Raw genomic sequence first — 16,380 nt, forward strand, 5'->3', positions numbered from 1 at the left:
TCACAGTCTCACTCTCAGTCTCACTCACACACAGTCTCACTCCCACTCACTCACACACATGGCTTCATCTTCATCTCACTGACTTCACACAGTCTCACTCTCAGACACACACTTACACAGTCTCACTCAGACAAACACATATCTCACTCAACTACAAACTCCACGTCTCTCTCACACAGTCTCACTCTCTCACTCGCTGTCTCACTCACAGCCTACTCTGATACTCCCATTTTCACAGTCTCACTCACACACTCAGTCTCAGTCACAATCTGACTCTGACTTCACACAATGTCACTCACCCAAACACTCACACATTCTCACTCACACAAACTCAGTCTCGCTCACACACAACCTCTCGGTCTCATTCATACACAAACTCTCATTCTCAATCACACATAGTCTCATACTGGCTCTCACTCACAGATTGCTTTTTCAAAACCAACCAATCAAAACATGTTTGTCATGTTTATGGAAGACAGGTCACAGGATTCAATTATCCAGCCTTTAACCAAAATTTGCTGTTGTGCGAGATGTTATAAAAGGCAGAGAGAAGCACTTTACTCGAAAATCCAAAGTTCATGTCGTCCAGGTTGTCTGAAGGCAATCACTGTTTTCCAAATTGCCCTATAATTTGAAGTAGAATACTGTCAAGGTCATTTATTCAGATATAGCAGGGTTTTGAACATTAAACAAGAGGTTTTAGATACAATTGAGACAATATGAAACCGTGTGTTCCTTACAGCTAAAACTTCCAGAAACACGAAGATCTTCTTCTGGTGAAACCTGGTATTGTCATGCTCGGAGGCCTATATGTGTACCGATTCCTCAGGATGAAATTATAATTTACGGTTTTATTCATTGCATAATACACATTTGCATTTTGCGGAAGTACGAGCACTGAAAAAAACAGAGGAAAAGCACATTATTATTCACATATGCTTTCATAATATTGATTGTACACCATCAAACACAGAAAGTTGCAGTGTGATCAATGCAAAAACACTGAGAAAAGCAATCATTTCCTTCAGCATTGAATCGGAATCTTCAAGCTAACACCACTGGGGACACCGAAAACAAACACAAGTCACTGATCCAGCGTATGACCATTTTCTGAGGGCAATGATAGATGCACAATAAAAGCCAGCTTTGTCAGTGACTCTTGCAGCCAGTGGATTGATTTTTTTTTTCTCAGAAAATTGACAGGAATTGCATGCTGCAGATGCATTGGGACTCTTTATCCTAATAAGACATCCTGTTGAACAGAGTCTGGATCGCATGTTTTAAACCACAGCAGAATGAAACCTCTGAGTCCTCTTTTCTACTTTTCACCAGGAAATGGTGAGGGGAGGCATGCTGCAGATTAGCAATTTGGCTGCAGTGACCACACCCGTATTTCTTGTCTCTCAGCCATGGGGCAAAAGGAGGGGAAAAAGATTAAGTTTAGCAACAGGAAGCATTTCTTTTGGAATAACCAGTTAGAACAAGACTGAACAAAGCAGAACAATGTTATATCAATGTGAATAATTCTGGGCTCATTGCCACAACCAACTCCAGATGTGTAACCTTCACTCAATACGGCTTTAAGAGTGGTGGGCATGTGGAATGCGCCTTTGGCATTGATAGTGGAGTGAGATACTTTCGAGACTTTGAAGCGGCCCTTGGGTAGGCCCGTAGAGGATAGTAAAAAGTACAGCGTGCAGGATAGATTGATCCTAGTGGGATAATAGCTCGGCACAACATGGTGGGCCACAAGGCCTGTACTGTGCTGTACTGTTCTATGTTCTATGTGAAGTGGTTCTGAAGAAGGGCTGCTGGACCCAAAACATTCACTCTGATTTCTCTCTACAAGTGCTGCCACACCTGCTGTGTTTTTCCTGCACTTCTGCTCTCCAGTATTTGCAGTTCTTGGAGATTTTTTTTGGCTTTAGGGCAATCAGATGAAATTCGGTACACAAAATAATTCTATTAGGTGCAAATATTAGCTGTTTACTGGCTTTACATTCATCAGAGATTAATCCTGCTGAACATAGTTGGATGTGTTCAATTATACAAATTGAAATATCTTCAGCATTTTGGTGAAATCAATGGGAAATATCAATCCCCTTGCAGCTGTTATGATATTCAGAAATAGATTTAGACTAAATTGATGCAAATTCCACTGCTCACCTTTCTTTGATTCAATGATCTGCGCAAGATCATAATCCTGAGGACGGTCGGTTTCAAATCCGAGCACGGCCATTGCTTTCGTGAAGATGTCCGATACCCGGTCTTGGTTAGTCACCTAAATAAAACAATATTCACTTTTCATTGATGCATTCGACACACACACACAAACTAATGAAATTTGTCAAAGCTCAATTTCCAAACGGTTGAAAAACATAGCTGTTTTCACTCAGAAGACCAATTGGGACATTACACTGAAAGCTGTAAAAGTTACGTGAAGAAAATTAAGACTGGTAGGTCCGTTATTGTAAAACATGCCTTTGATGCTCCATAACCCATAGACTGTGATCAGTAAATGCTGCAATGTGAATAGCAACAGATTCCAGTGCTCAGGTTCACCTACACAGTCAGTTTGAAGTCAGTAAGTAGTTATGAAAGTAGTAATTTAAATAAGCCACTTCCATCCCCTCCCACCCAAAACCCCAATACCATTTGCCTGCTTTTAACATTTATTGTCAACACAGAAAATGGCTCAATGGTTGTTCACAAAATCTGAAATTTCCTAACACTGTGCTTATATGTATAAAATGGTTCATAAAATTGCTTTACAGTTTGAGATATTTAGCAATTTGTGATTTGAAGACAGTGCAAATATTTCACATTCAATCAATTGTGAATTGCACAGGAATAATATTGGTTGGGCAGGATATTGAAAAGACCAATTTTTTGGAGAAATTGTCTGTTTTTGTTTAATTCTATCTTATATTTGGCGCTCACGTCTCTCAGCTCAAGTTTGTGCAATGACCTGTAAGATGAAATGCACGAGCTGATTTGCTGTTTCTCCTGGAGAACCACAATGTTTTCTGGTTGACTAGACTCATGCTTAATTTCACTTTAATTGCACCGTAGTTCATGGCGAAAAAAAAAATTACTTTGCCAGCCACGCAAAGCAAAGATCATAATAAATATATTAACGAACAACAAATTTGAAAATTACCACAGAAGTTGTGGAATTAACTTCCTGAGGAAGTGTCAGATATAGGCAGACTAACAATAGGTAAAAGACATTTGGATAAGTACTGAAATAGGAAAGGTTAGAAGGGATATTTTGCGCTGTATGTCTCGACAACTCAAAGTGGTAGAGTCAACTATGACACAATTAGAGGTTATGTTAACTAACATCCCGTAAATTGATCTTTTTTGAATAACTAATGTCTTTTCCACTCCGTTTGTGCAGGCTGGAAACAATTAATCACTGATTTTAGTGATTCATTGGCGATGCACTGGGTTTTCTAAAATATGTTTCATAAAGTAGCACACAAGTGTGCGAGCAAAAACTGAAGCCTGTGGAATGAAATGGGCAGTGGTGGTATAGACACAAAATTGGGTGAGAACGAGAGTGCAGAATCATGAATAACAGTCATTTGCTCAGACTAAATCAAGGAAATGGGGGAAACTGTTTCCTGGCCCCTCTGATACGATGTACCAAGGACAAAATCTGAGATCATTGGTGAGGAGAAAAGGCCAAAATAATTGCGAATTCTGCTGTTACCAAACCACAATATCTGAACATGTGGACAAAGCAGATTAAATTGCCTTCTTAAGGGGAACGAATAATTATATGAGACAAAATTTGCAGTGCAGTGGTAAAAAGGACATTGGAGCAGGACAAGTCAGATACTTCTTCCTGAAATTTAGCACAGACACAATTACCCAAAGTTTTTTTCACTTTGTAATAACGTTCCATGATTCTTTGCCTGGCCTCAAACAACCGTGTTCATTGGCAAAAATATATTCCTTTTTTAGCAGGAAACGTTGTTGCCATTTTTGTTGCAATTTGTTTTGTATTTCACAAATGTTCAATTTGAATAGGTCGTTTGCCATTTGCTTGTCTAAATTCCTCCTCAATTCTTTGGCTGGTTCTGCCCCAGCTCCAACTCTCTGACAACCCAACAAATGTTCTTTTTACCAGGTCATAGAGATGGTGTTTGTAAACCATATTTAAATGCCAGAAGCAATTTCACACACATCACACTGAGCTCTGTGGAGCCACAATCAAAGACTATCACTGATCCCTTCAAGGAAAATTAATGATCAAGCCAAACAAATAATCTATATGCCTTCCAATTTGGCCAACATTCCTTAGGCTTTACTCAACTAGTCAGTTTGGCAATTCTTCTATTTTGCACACTTCTCCAACCCTTTTTTTTGATGTGCTTTCTTCCATGCTCCAGCCTTTTAAATTTCACATGAGTCAAAGACAGGAAAGAAATACTATTCAATGTCTCTGCTAATATTACTCGATTTGTAGACAGATGGGCCAAAGTGCCTGTGGTCAGCTAACTAAAGATCAGGTTCCTCCTTGCTGATTTTTTGCACAGTTAATGGCGTGGGTTAATTTGCAATTTTTCACTTCAATAGTTATCAGCCCATTCCCAAAATGGGGTAGCAGAGTGCTGCACCTTACTATTGACATTTAAACGAGAAATACAAGGGAAATGCAGTCAGGCCTAAAACCTAAACACTGCCAGTGCATCGCAAAACCGGATCCAAATGATGGACAAAGCACACCCTTAGACCAAAAAAAAAATAGGCTTTGGCAATGTGGAAAGCAGACAATGATTATGACTGCATGGCAACAAATAGTTTGGATAAAATATTCTCTCGCCTTTCTGTCGATACTGACAGGAAACAACAACAAATACTTAGACTTGCGAAGAGAGAAAACAATCCAGGTACTTACCAAAATAGTTTTAAATTCTTTTGCTTGGTCTTGCTCAAAACCCACACGGATGAGGCAGCTTTCCCCATTTTGTTGGTTGTATCGGGGGCGTGTTGTACTCTCAAACCTGCCTGAGCAAGCACGCTTCCGAGACTTCGCGATGTCACAGTGTGGATTTGATGTCACACCACTACTGCGTGAATCTCCTGTGGAAGCACTGTCCGTGGATTTCAGTGACTGTGGAAGAATTATTTTGTTTGAGAAGACTTTTGGAAACTGTTGCATATGAGATAGTTCCTTCTTTCCAGTTATATTTATTGTTCCACTTCTGAGGAGTTACACTCCCACATGTGTTTACTAGCTGTTTAGCCAACGTCAACAGTTCATCACATAGCACACTGATAAATTACCAAGTTAGTTCCTGAAGCACAATAACATTGTGGTCATTTCACTTGACCATTTAAATTGGTGCTTCAATTCTAAGTTTGTCAGATGAACCCTTTGGGACCTCAGTTTGCACTCAGCAATTGAACATTCTTACATCAATATTTATCTGCCCGTTTCACCCAACTATGCACAGAAATCTTGAATCCAACTACACTGTGTACACTGTGTAACGTTAAGGCACACATTTATGGCATTATGAGTGACTGTGAATGGGCCAGTGTATTGTGAGGGTCAGAATGTGTGCGGGACAGTACCACAGACAGAAAGAAAGACAGAGATAGCAACAGCAAAACACATGGAGCCATAGATCCAAAGAAACTGGAAGCAAAATCATTCAAGTCACTGCAGCTCTTAGTTTATTATTAATATAGAGGCAATCACAACACTAAACAGGAGAATCCATAAAAGGGGAGAGGGTATTTTAAAACAAAATAATACCACTCCAAAACTCCCAAGCCTGACCGAATAATGCTTAACCCAATTCTTGGGAGAATAAATTGCTAAAATATCCCTGAGACAAGTCCCCCTGGACATATTCAATAAACATCAACCATGAACTTTGATAATCTCCCGCGATACAACGGTCTTCAGCAGACAACACAATAATCAATAGCTAAAAGGCCAAGGATAGAAGAAAAACAAAACATGCAGTCAAGAGGTCTGCGTGCAGGGAGCTGCATTCCTTTATTGCAATTGCTGGATCAAGGCACAGCCAACAGACTCGAAAGTACTGCTTTTGGTGACAGTGCACTTCAAGCTGCTGCAGTCATACCCCATGCACTAAAATTTACTGTGCAGAAATTAAAAATGATGTTCAGGATTCAAGATGAAATACTTTCATTGTTCGTGCGATGATTTTTTAAAAAATCACATGTATAGCTTCATTTATGTATTTTTCAAAGTTGTATAAAATATCTAAGCAAAACAAAGCAAATCTACACATCTCAAAAAAAAAGTTAGCTTTCATTTCGTCAGCAAATAATATTTGTTCTGGAATCAGATGCTTCAGTAAACGGCAAAAGGTTGAATTTTGTTGGGAATGGCATAGCTGTCTTGCATTGCTTCTGAAACCAAGTAACCCAACTTTGGCAAGTGGGACCTGCTATGGAAAATTGCTGGCAGCGGCCAATCATGAGGATGCTTCGTGAAGCTGCCTTCAAACTGAGGATTACAGTCTGGCTGAAACCTCAAAATGGCTAACAGTCCATTAGCTCTCAAAAGAAAGGTAAAGTAGATTGGCCAGGCAGTCATCCAGCTCCAGTGGTTGAGGCGCTATCACCGAGTCCTCTTGCATCCTCTCGAAAGGATAGGGTAACAGAGGGAAGAAACACAGAAGAAAGTTAGAAAAGAAAAAAGAAGTAAATGCATCGGGACGGACCAGTGTCTCCGTGAACAACCTATTTTATGTGGTGAGTGCCTTCTTGTCTCACCTTTTCCGGTGGATTTTGCAAAGTGCTGTGCTTTTGCATTTCCAAGTTGCTGCAATCTCCTGAAATTCTGGCTGAAGCAATGCTTTCTTCACAATCGTCACTCTCAGGGGATGTTGGCTGCTGAGAGCTTTTCGTTGGTGTGCTGTTTGCTTTAACACCTCTCCTTGAAAACAGTTTGCATAATGGAAAGGGGAACACATCAGAAATATTGAAACGTCATTACATTCTGGATAAACTTTCAAACAAATTAAACTAGAATGAAGGTATGTTGATGCTGTGAGTATCAGAAGTTTGAATTATGCCACTTTCAAGCTGTGACAAATTAATAGTGACGCACTAATACCAAGAGTGAGCATTATTAGTGTTGAATATTGTTCCATTTTCTAATGGTTAGGGAGTATACGGATGGGAGATAACATTTTGCATATACAAGTGGCACAAGAATCTGGACTTATGACAACGTTATTCAACCTGATATCAACCTAGTTCATACAAAAGGGAAAATGTGGACTTGAATACCCACAAAGTAGAAAATCTACCCCAACCTGGCCACATGCTAAGGCGTACATACTTTCTTCCTGAAAGAAGAAATTTGTTAACAATTAAAGTTAAAACAAAGTAATACCATTGATAAGTGATAGAAAACTGTGCACAATACTTTGAAAGGTAGGATAGTGAACTCTTAATGTGGCCTTCAGAATATGGGTACTGCAAAAGTTAGAATTCCTATTCAGAACCTTGCATTCAGATTGCACATTTAACACAGAAAATTTCCCAAAACTCTCAAAAGGAGTACTGCAGATGGCATGACAAAAATTTCCCACACTGAAAATCCTGATTCTTGGCACATGAGGCATGACATAATACAGGGAGCAGAGCAGGTGGCTGCTGAAATGTGAGATTGCAAACTAATGCAGCGTTGTTGATTGCCTCCACTTTGACAATCATATTTCAGCTCCGGAAGCTAAAATCACATCCAGAGAACATCCACACTCATGTAAAGAGAAGATATTCCAGCAAGTGAATAAGCGTTTCCCTTCTCTTTCTTGGTTTTGATATAACAGTTGCATGACATAGTCCACATCACTGCAAGGCACAATGCACCAACAAGGCATGGGCATTCCTCCGAAACTCTACATGGGTGTGTGGGTGAAAAGAATATGACTTTGCTGAGATCAGCTCAGTCCTTGACTATTGTACAGAAATATAAAATAATGTCTCTAGCTCAGGAAAGTTACTGAAAAAAATAAGTTTGAAGTCTTTCCTTATGCATGCACGACAACACAAACATATACTTTCATGTCAACTTCTACATGGCAATACATTTGAGTTGTCATGTGGAATTTCAAGTCTGAGAAGTATGGCCGATAATTTTTCAGCACAAGTTATTTTTGCTGCCTGCTGACCCACAAAGTAGAACATAGATCTGATTTTTCATTCCAAATTGTTCATCATTGCCAGTTTTCATCTTATCGGACCACAAATATGCAAATTCATTTCACAGTAACAGCTTTTTTGTTTAATTGTCGCTCATAAACAAATTCAATGAGGTGAAATTTAGCCATGGTGTATAAACTTCTGATAATAAATGAGAATCATGAGACAGCAATATCAAGCTCATCACAGGTCCACATTCTACAATCACGGTCAAAGTAAAGAATCTCTATCAATCAGTCTACAATAGACACATTCACAAGGTGAGAAGAGCACTACTATTCCTTGCTTCGCCTCAAGTTAATCAACTTTATCAGTGACTAAAAACATCTCAGTCCCATGAAGCAATAATGAGTCCATATCAAACAAAATCATTTGTCAAGAAACCGATGTACTTATCTGTCTGTCCAATCATCCCTATATTAAAGGAAGTCATGAGATATCTGTTGTATTTAAAATGGGATACTTACCAGCTGAGGAGCTTAAACACGCTCTTTTTGGGTTTTGCTGGTTTCTCCCGTTCAGAGGAAATACTGGAACTGCAGGATGGCAGATAAACATTTTCAGACAAAATTCATTCAAAATTAAACAGATGCCTTTGTTCAATATTCGTATTAGTGATAGCAAATCAATCATTGACATGGAAATGAAATTGCATGAATGATAATTTTGCTTGCAAAAGATACATGTTTTCAGGCAGGAGTACATTGAATATTAGTTTGACTAATGAGTGGCAGCAGATTTAACTGTAAACGTTCTCACTGTCGGCACAGCGATCTTTTCTGCTATGTGAAGAGCAGATCAAGATGATAAGACGTCTCAGGAAGTGTCACCAGACCCAAAAGTTAACTCTGTTTTCTTTCCACAGATGCTGGCAGACTTGCTGAATTTTTCCAGCAATTTCGGAGTGTGTTTTTGAATGACAGCATGCACAGTTCCTTTGGGTATTTTTTTTTCACCAAGAAGATAACCCAACAAGTCTTTTTGCAGAACACATGGAATTGAACAAAACTGTCAAACATCGACAGCAGGTGCAGAAAAATTAACAAGGACCAGGCTTGAAATAAAGTGAATTGAAAAAAATGAGAATCAAACTTTGAGTGCCTAAGGTAATAGAACAGGTTTTAAAGTGATGCAGAAGTTCGTCTGGGCCTCATCCACACTGTCATGTGAACGTACAGACATTATCAGGCAAACAATATAAAAGTGGTCATGAATCAGTCACGGCAGGTGACTAAAACACCACGTGTCACGTGTAGGAGGTAGTGAAATGAAAGAGTAGCTCTCTTGACCAGTAGCAACGGGAGCAAGGCTTTCTGTTTCTGATTCTTTTCAGACAATCTGTCCGAAAATCAGCCAAACCGTCCCAGAGGTCAAAAAGAACTTTAAATACAACTTATGATGCACGCAAACTGAGGTTCTGTCACATATTGTACTTTCTGTTACAAAAAATATCATGATTGAAGTTGGCTCAAAACTGACTGTACCAGTGTTTGAATTGATGATAATGCCAGGTGCTTGTTACACATGTTCATCCATAGCCTGAGCATGAGCTTAATAGGGAGCTAACAAAGTGTGGAGCTCGCTGAACACAGCAGGCCAAGCAGTACAGATTATTTTAAATAATAACTTCTGCCCACCCACTTATGAAGAAGCTAACTGCTGTCAACTAATGTAAATATTACAAAGCCTGCTCTGTCAAAACAAAAACCAAATTCAGTTTTCTAAAATCTGATCCTTAACCAACTCTGGCCCACCAATGGCAAAGTCATTATTTTTTAGTTGGAGCTTATTTTTGGTTGTATTATTAAAAAAGGCACTGTTGCCATCTCTAGATGACGAAATGATATTTTTAGGCAACCATTTAAAAATACTTAAAAATGCTGACCAATTGTGTCGGCTTATTACTGATTTTGTGTTCGTTATAAGATTGTGTATTTGAAAAGAAATTCGAACAAAAAGAAACACATCTCAAAACTGGAACAGTTTACATCTGGATTTGTAGATGCACCCAAAGCACGAGGTCTTGGACATGTTGCGAAAATTGGTCACTCATCAAGTCTTTGCATTTTCCTGTTCCCGTTGGCTTAGCGGCAGTACGATCTGTGCTATTATACGCCAATAAAACACATTTTGATACAACACAATGGAAATGATTCATAGAGCAACCGGCTTTATTCCCATATGTCAGAATTCATGATCACAACTTTGAAACCAACGAAAAGGAAGACGATAATAAATTGGCAGGCTCACTAGCATTCAACAGTAGTTAAAATTGTGGGAGATTTTAAAGACAAAATGAAAATATTTTATCTGCACATTCCTACAATACCAGTTACTTACTTGTTCTTCTCAGCTAAGTATAGTTGTGTGAAGAACAGGTCCAGAAACTTCTCGTCTGGGCGAATGATGTAACATTGACAAGCAAACTGCATATATTTAAGACACGAAATGATTTCATATTCCTGAACAAACACAAATAAATAACAAGCTGTTTACAAAATGTTAAAATTGCAAGAAGTGTAACTGCTATATCCTACTCAGTGGTACTTTAAACAGCATCAATAACTTTATTCCAACCACACGGTAAATCATGTCACAAAAATATTTCTGCTTTGGAAATAAATGACATTTATGTGACTTTTCAAGGATAAATTTCTGTACAGATTATCCAGGATGGTTTCAGGTCAAAATTCATGATTCAATGATGGATTTTTTTTCAAAGAAGTATTAGGGATTCACCTCAGAACCAGAAGCTGATTTAGGTTGAAGGCAAGAAACATTATGTAAGATCATTTATCCAAGCAAAAGAAATTCTGCAAAGTACAAAATAAGTGGCTGGTCTATCGTAATTGATACCAAGGCAGAGGGTGAACATGTTGAGTTAATTTTTCAAAGTTGCGGCATCATTAAATTTACGGGCCATGTGCCGCTAGAAGTTACTGGACTATTTTCTTTCAATCACATTGGCTTCTTGGTTGAACCTTGTCACGATTTGACATGTAAAGAGGGGCAGAACTCTCAAAGTCAAATGTTGATAACGTTACTTTTAAGTTGTTAAGTGCATGCCAGTTTTCAACAGGTCAGTTGAAATAAACACTTGAAGCATCATCCATGAGAAATGACGGGCTATTTGACAGATGACACTCTGTGCTCATTAAGTGGAGTCACACAGTGTTGGATGCCTATTTTGCATCCCAGCTGATTTTACACCACAGGGCCCAGCTTGGCAAATTCGGCGTCAGTTGTTTCTGATTGCAACCTATTCTATTCATAGGCTAGATTAAAATGGCACCTCAAGTTACAGTTTTGTCAGCAAAACCATGTGATAAACAATGAATTGAACGTTGTATCATGTTAATATTCTCACGCTGTCTGCTGAATGCTGCAGTACAAGACCAAAATATCGTCTGCATGGATTTCCTCTGGGTGCTACTGTTTCCTCCCACAGTCCAAAGATGTGCAGGGGAGGTGGATTCCCATGCTAAGTTGTCGATAGTGCCCAGGGATGTTGAGGTGAGGTGGGTTAGACATGGGGAATGGGTCTGGATGGGATGCTCTTCCGAGGGGCAGTGTGGACTTGTTGGGCCGAATAGCCGGTTTCCACCCGAGAGGGATTGTACGATACCCCAAATAGTAACCATGGCAACAGAGATATTTCAGAAGTTGGTCTTACCAAATTCAGAAATATGGAATCAAATGCCCAGTCAGTGATGACCCCAACGGCTGCACTCCCTCACTTTCTGATCTTCCATAAGTAACCGATGCCTCTCTTCTGACGGAAAATACCAACTAATATGGAGAGATTATTTACTCACTCTCTTCGATAATGAAATAGCTTCCATTGCACCCAGACTAACTTCACAACATCTTCATTCACAGAACACCTGGCAGGTCCTGGACCTGGTTGTGAATGCTGAAAGGTAACTTGCATCATAACAGCAGTGCAAAAACAGGCCATTTGGCTGAACTGCTCCATGCTGCTCTCTACACTTCTCCCACCATGCTCCAAATTCTTAATGTGCCTCTTTGTGCCCTTTCTGACATCTAACTTTCTCTCAAATCCATCTCTGCTATTCTTCTCAACTCGTCCTGGTAGCAGCAGCTTCTGCAATCTGACTGCTGCGAGCAACAAAGCTTCTCCTGATTTCTTTATTGAATTTATTAGTGATCATCCACATTTAAGATGCAGTTGTAGACTCTTCCAACATTCCCCATCAAGCAGAAAAAGCACAACAATATTGAAAGGCACGCTTTTCCCGTTTCATGCATTTACAAACATTTTGCACAGTACAATCACCTTTCGTCTCTTGTCGAAGTTGATCAAGCCATTCTGTAAGAAATAGACATGAACAAAGAAAATTAATTCAATATATACAAAGGTCAAATGGTACTATGAGATCATGAAATTTAACAGATCAGCAGTGAAATACAAACTCTGTAAACTTGTTTCAATTTTAGGAAATAGTCAAAGGTCAAACACAAATGATCGATCATTCCACCAGGTTTATATTTTGGCCATTACATAGAGCCCTTTGTTCCACTCAAATGGATCAGTACCAAGCTGATGCCATTCTCAGCTGCTCAACTGCACAATAGGCAGTGACGTCCAGCTAACAAATTTACCTGTACAAAATAAAAATGATGCCCACTTTATCCAATCTTTAGAAAAACTAAACCTGTATTCAATCAACTGCAAAGCCTTTTGCATGTTTCTTTATTTACATATTGTTTGATTCGCAACACAAAGCATCACATTATTCTCATCAGTATCATTAATCATACTTATTCGTTTCTTTTATTGCTATGAGCAGCTTGCAATGAAACTGTAACAATAGTGCTCATCAGCAAATAAGGAATCCAGATCTTGTAAAACAGACTTACGAAACGATAATTGGGGAAAGCCGAATCCAATTTTGTTAAGTCCGTGAAGAAAGTTCCCAGGTATGGTACAATTCCCTGAACTACACCCTAGAAAAGTGAGGTGAATTTATTTCATCCATTGTGAACGCACTGTCATATTTCCCAAACATACTACTCCATGCCTTATTTATACCATTTATCATGCAACTAAATCTAATTAGAATCAAAATTTCGGACTCAATTTTTGACACAGTTACACAGTGGAATACAAAGTTAGATCTATAAACGACAGGCAAGTTCGGAGTTTTGATCCCTGATCTGTGAACTGTCAACCAAACTCAATGTTTGTGTAACTTCATCATTTGGAGATTGGAAATTTTCTAAGTACTGTGTGATTTTGCCTGAAGATGGAAACAATTTATCGCACCTGATTTCCAAACGTTTGACTCAGTAAGGTTAACCCTTATTTTCCAAAACTCAAGAATATAATTCTACTCAATGTCTTTTCAGAGGACACCTTTCTGACCCCAAGAAATAATTTAATGGTCTCAGACTGCTTAAGGAGCGAAAAGCCTAGGAGATACACCGGAATTGGCAAACTGGAACCAAAACTGACTTTGCGACTGGAAGTATGTGTGATTTTTGAAGAGCATTTTTGCAACTTGAAGCATTCATCCAGCAGCATACCGCAGTGTAAAGTGATGGTTCTTGTTGTGTGTACATGAATTTTCAAGGCACAAAAGCTACAAGTGTGAACAGCAGGTTCACAGGTGCCACAAGAATTGGCGATGTGGTAAACAGCAAAAAGCCTTAGTCTCCAGGATTACACACATGGGCTGGTTAGAAGGCCTGAAAAGAGGCAAATAGAATTCAATCCTGAAAAGTGTCAGGCGAAGCGTTTTGGGAGGACAAATAAGTCAGGACAAGACATGTTAAATGGAAGTTTTAGAATGTACAGAGAATCACGAGGACCTTGCTGTGCGCATAAGCATATTCTTGAAGGCAGGAGGGCCTGTGGATAAGGTGGTAAAAGCACCATATTGGATACTTGCCTGACTATAAGAGCAGACGTAAATAACATTAGTTGAGCCACAGTTAGAACACGGTGTGCCTAGAGACTAAAGCATTTTGCTATTTACCACACCTCCCATTCTTGTGTCATCTGTGAGCCTGATGTTCATACTTGTAGCTTTTGTGTCTGGAGCATTAAAGTACACACAGCAAGAATTATCACTCTACCCTGTGCTACACTGCCGAATGAAAGCTTCAAGTTGCAGAAATGTTCTTCAAAAGTCACGCTTACTTCCTGCCAAAAGTTAATTTTGATTCCAATTGACTAATACAGCTCGGGCAGGAACATTTCAGTTATAGAAAGGGGCTAAATTCACGTGGGACAATCTTCACTGCAACAAAGACACTGAGGAGGAACCTGGTTGAGATTCAAAGAGTTCTGAGGGATTTGGCTAAGCGTTAGGAAAAACTTTATTCCCTGTCTATCAATATCAGGGCTTACAGTTTTAATACAACAAGCAGGCTATTTTGAGGGGATTTGTTCAAAAACTTTTCACCCAGAAGTGGTGGGTTTCTGGAACGCACTGCCTAAAAGGGTGGTCCAGGCAGGAACCCTTGAGACACTGAAGAACAATTTTGATGAACTCTTGAAACGCCATTGCCATCAAAACTCCTGGGTAGGGGTAGGGGTTGTGGAATTTTGTCGGAATGATACCTACAGTTGAGGCAGGGGATCCCAGTTCAGTCCAACCTCCTTCAGAATGGAGTCATAAGCTTGGCTGAATGGGTTGACAAAAATGCCAATAAATGCAAATTCTTTAAAGGGGTAGAAAAACAAAGTTGCTGGAAAAGCTCAGCTGCTCTGGGAGCATTTGTGAAGAAGAAAACTGTGTTAATGTTTTGGGTCTGGTGACCCTTCATCAGAGCTCTATAAAGGGGTCTTGTGGTTCAGTGGTAGCCTCCCTACCGCTGAGCCAGAAATCTGAGTTTGAGTTCCACCTCTGCCAGACAAGTGTCATCATGTGTCACAACATGTTGATGAAGAATACCTAGAAGGCGATGGGCTAAGTTCTACAAAATGGGATTAGAATAGGTGGGTGCTTTATGACCAGCGCAGACACAAGGGGCAGTGCTGCAAAAATTCTCGTCATGTTGCCTCATTCATGATGGCTAACCGAGTTATTAGGTAACCCAGGTTTAGTTCTTCCTTCGCTACACAAAAAGGGAACACCAGATGAGTACCTGAATCTCTGCCATTGTGAGCGTCGGCATATTTCAATGCTTGAGCCAAGATGTTGTATTGAGATTAAATTCCATTCCCCACAGTGTAGACACAGGCCCTTCGGCTCACCAATTTCACACCGCCACTTGAAACATCCCACCCAGAACCATCCCCTACAGCTCACACACCCCTGAACACAACCAGCAATTCAGCATGGCCAACCCACCTAGCCTGCACATCTTTGGACTGTGGGAGGAAACCAGAGCACCGGGAGGAAACCCATGCACACACGGGGAGAATATGCAAACTCCACACAGACAGTCACCCGAGGTTGGAATCCAACCTGGGTCCCCGGCACTGTGAGGCCGCAATGCTAACCACTGAGCCACTGAGCCACCCCAAAATGTGCTGCACTGACCGGGAATCGAACCCAGGCCGCAGCGGTGAAAGCGCCGAATCCTAACCACTGGACCACCAGTGATGCTAACCATCTCTCAAAGACAGCAAGAACTGCAAATGTTGGAGTCAGAGTCAATACAGTGTGGTCCTGACCTGACACGTTGATTTTCTTGCTCCTCTCATGCTGCCTGACCTGCTGAGTTCCTTCAGCTCCACACTGTATTGACTGTTGTATTTATCCATCAGACCATGGGAAATGTTTGTGCATACCTGCCTGGCCTCGCAGATTTACTTCCGTTCAATGTAGAAATATTCTACCCACAACCCAACACACTGATAGATATGCAACAAGCAGCATGGTTATAGCTTCAAACATATAACCAAACATGTTCAATGGCTTAAGTAGCAGCAATGCTGATAACTTCCCTTTAGTTACCCGGAGAACTGCTTTACAGCATAGTTATAACAAAGATACACCATTATGGAAAGATAAATCAGATTTACTTGTCAAGCTTCAAGATTAACTGCTTCAACTTGAGAACGTTTCATTCCAATATTAAACATAAAGGGATGATTACCTTCTTCTTTGTTACTTTCAGTGTTTTGTGTGTCAGTATTTTGTTCTCTTTCAAGGTGCTGTTGAGGGCGGCAAATTTTGAAGCTCCATCCTGAAAATGTACATAGAAAAC

The 16,380-nt window shown here is 39.9% G+C and overlaps 1 non-coding gene across 1 annotated transcript; it reads right to left on the reverse strand.

The window, feature by feature from the left end:
• Positions 1-15,701: 15,701 nt before the first annotated feature.
• Positions 15,702-15,776, reverse strand: trnae-uuc (transfer RNA glutamic acid (anticodon UUC)). Its single transcript has one exon. It is a non-coding gene; the product is annotated as a tRNA-Glu (tRNA).
• Between the last annotated feature and the right edge of the window lie 604 nt (positions 15,777-16,380).

The sequence above is a fragment of the Stegostoma tigrinum genome, chromosome 8 (genome assembly GCF_030684315.1).
Source record: "Stegostoma tigrinum isolate sSteTig4 chromosome 8, sSteTig4.hap1, whole genome shotgun sequence".
In the NCBI taxonomy this organism is placed as follows: domain Eukaryota; kingdom Metazoa; phylum Chordata; class Chondrichthyes; order Orectolobiformes; family Stegostomatidae; genus Stegostoma; species Stegostoma tigrinum.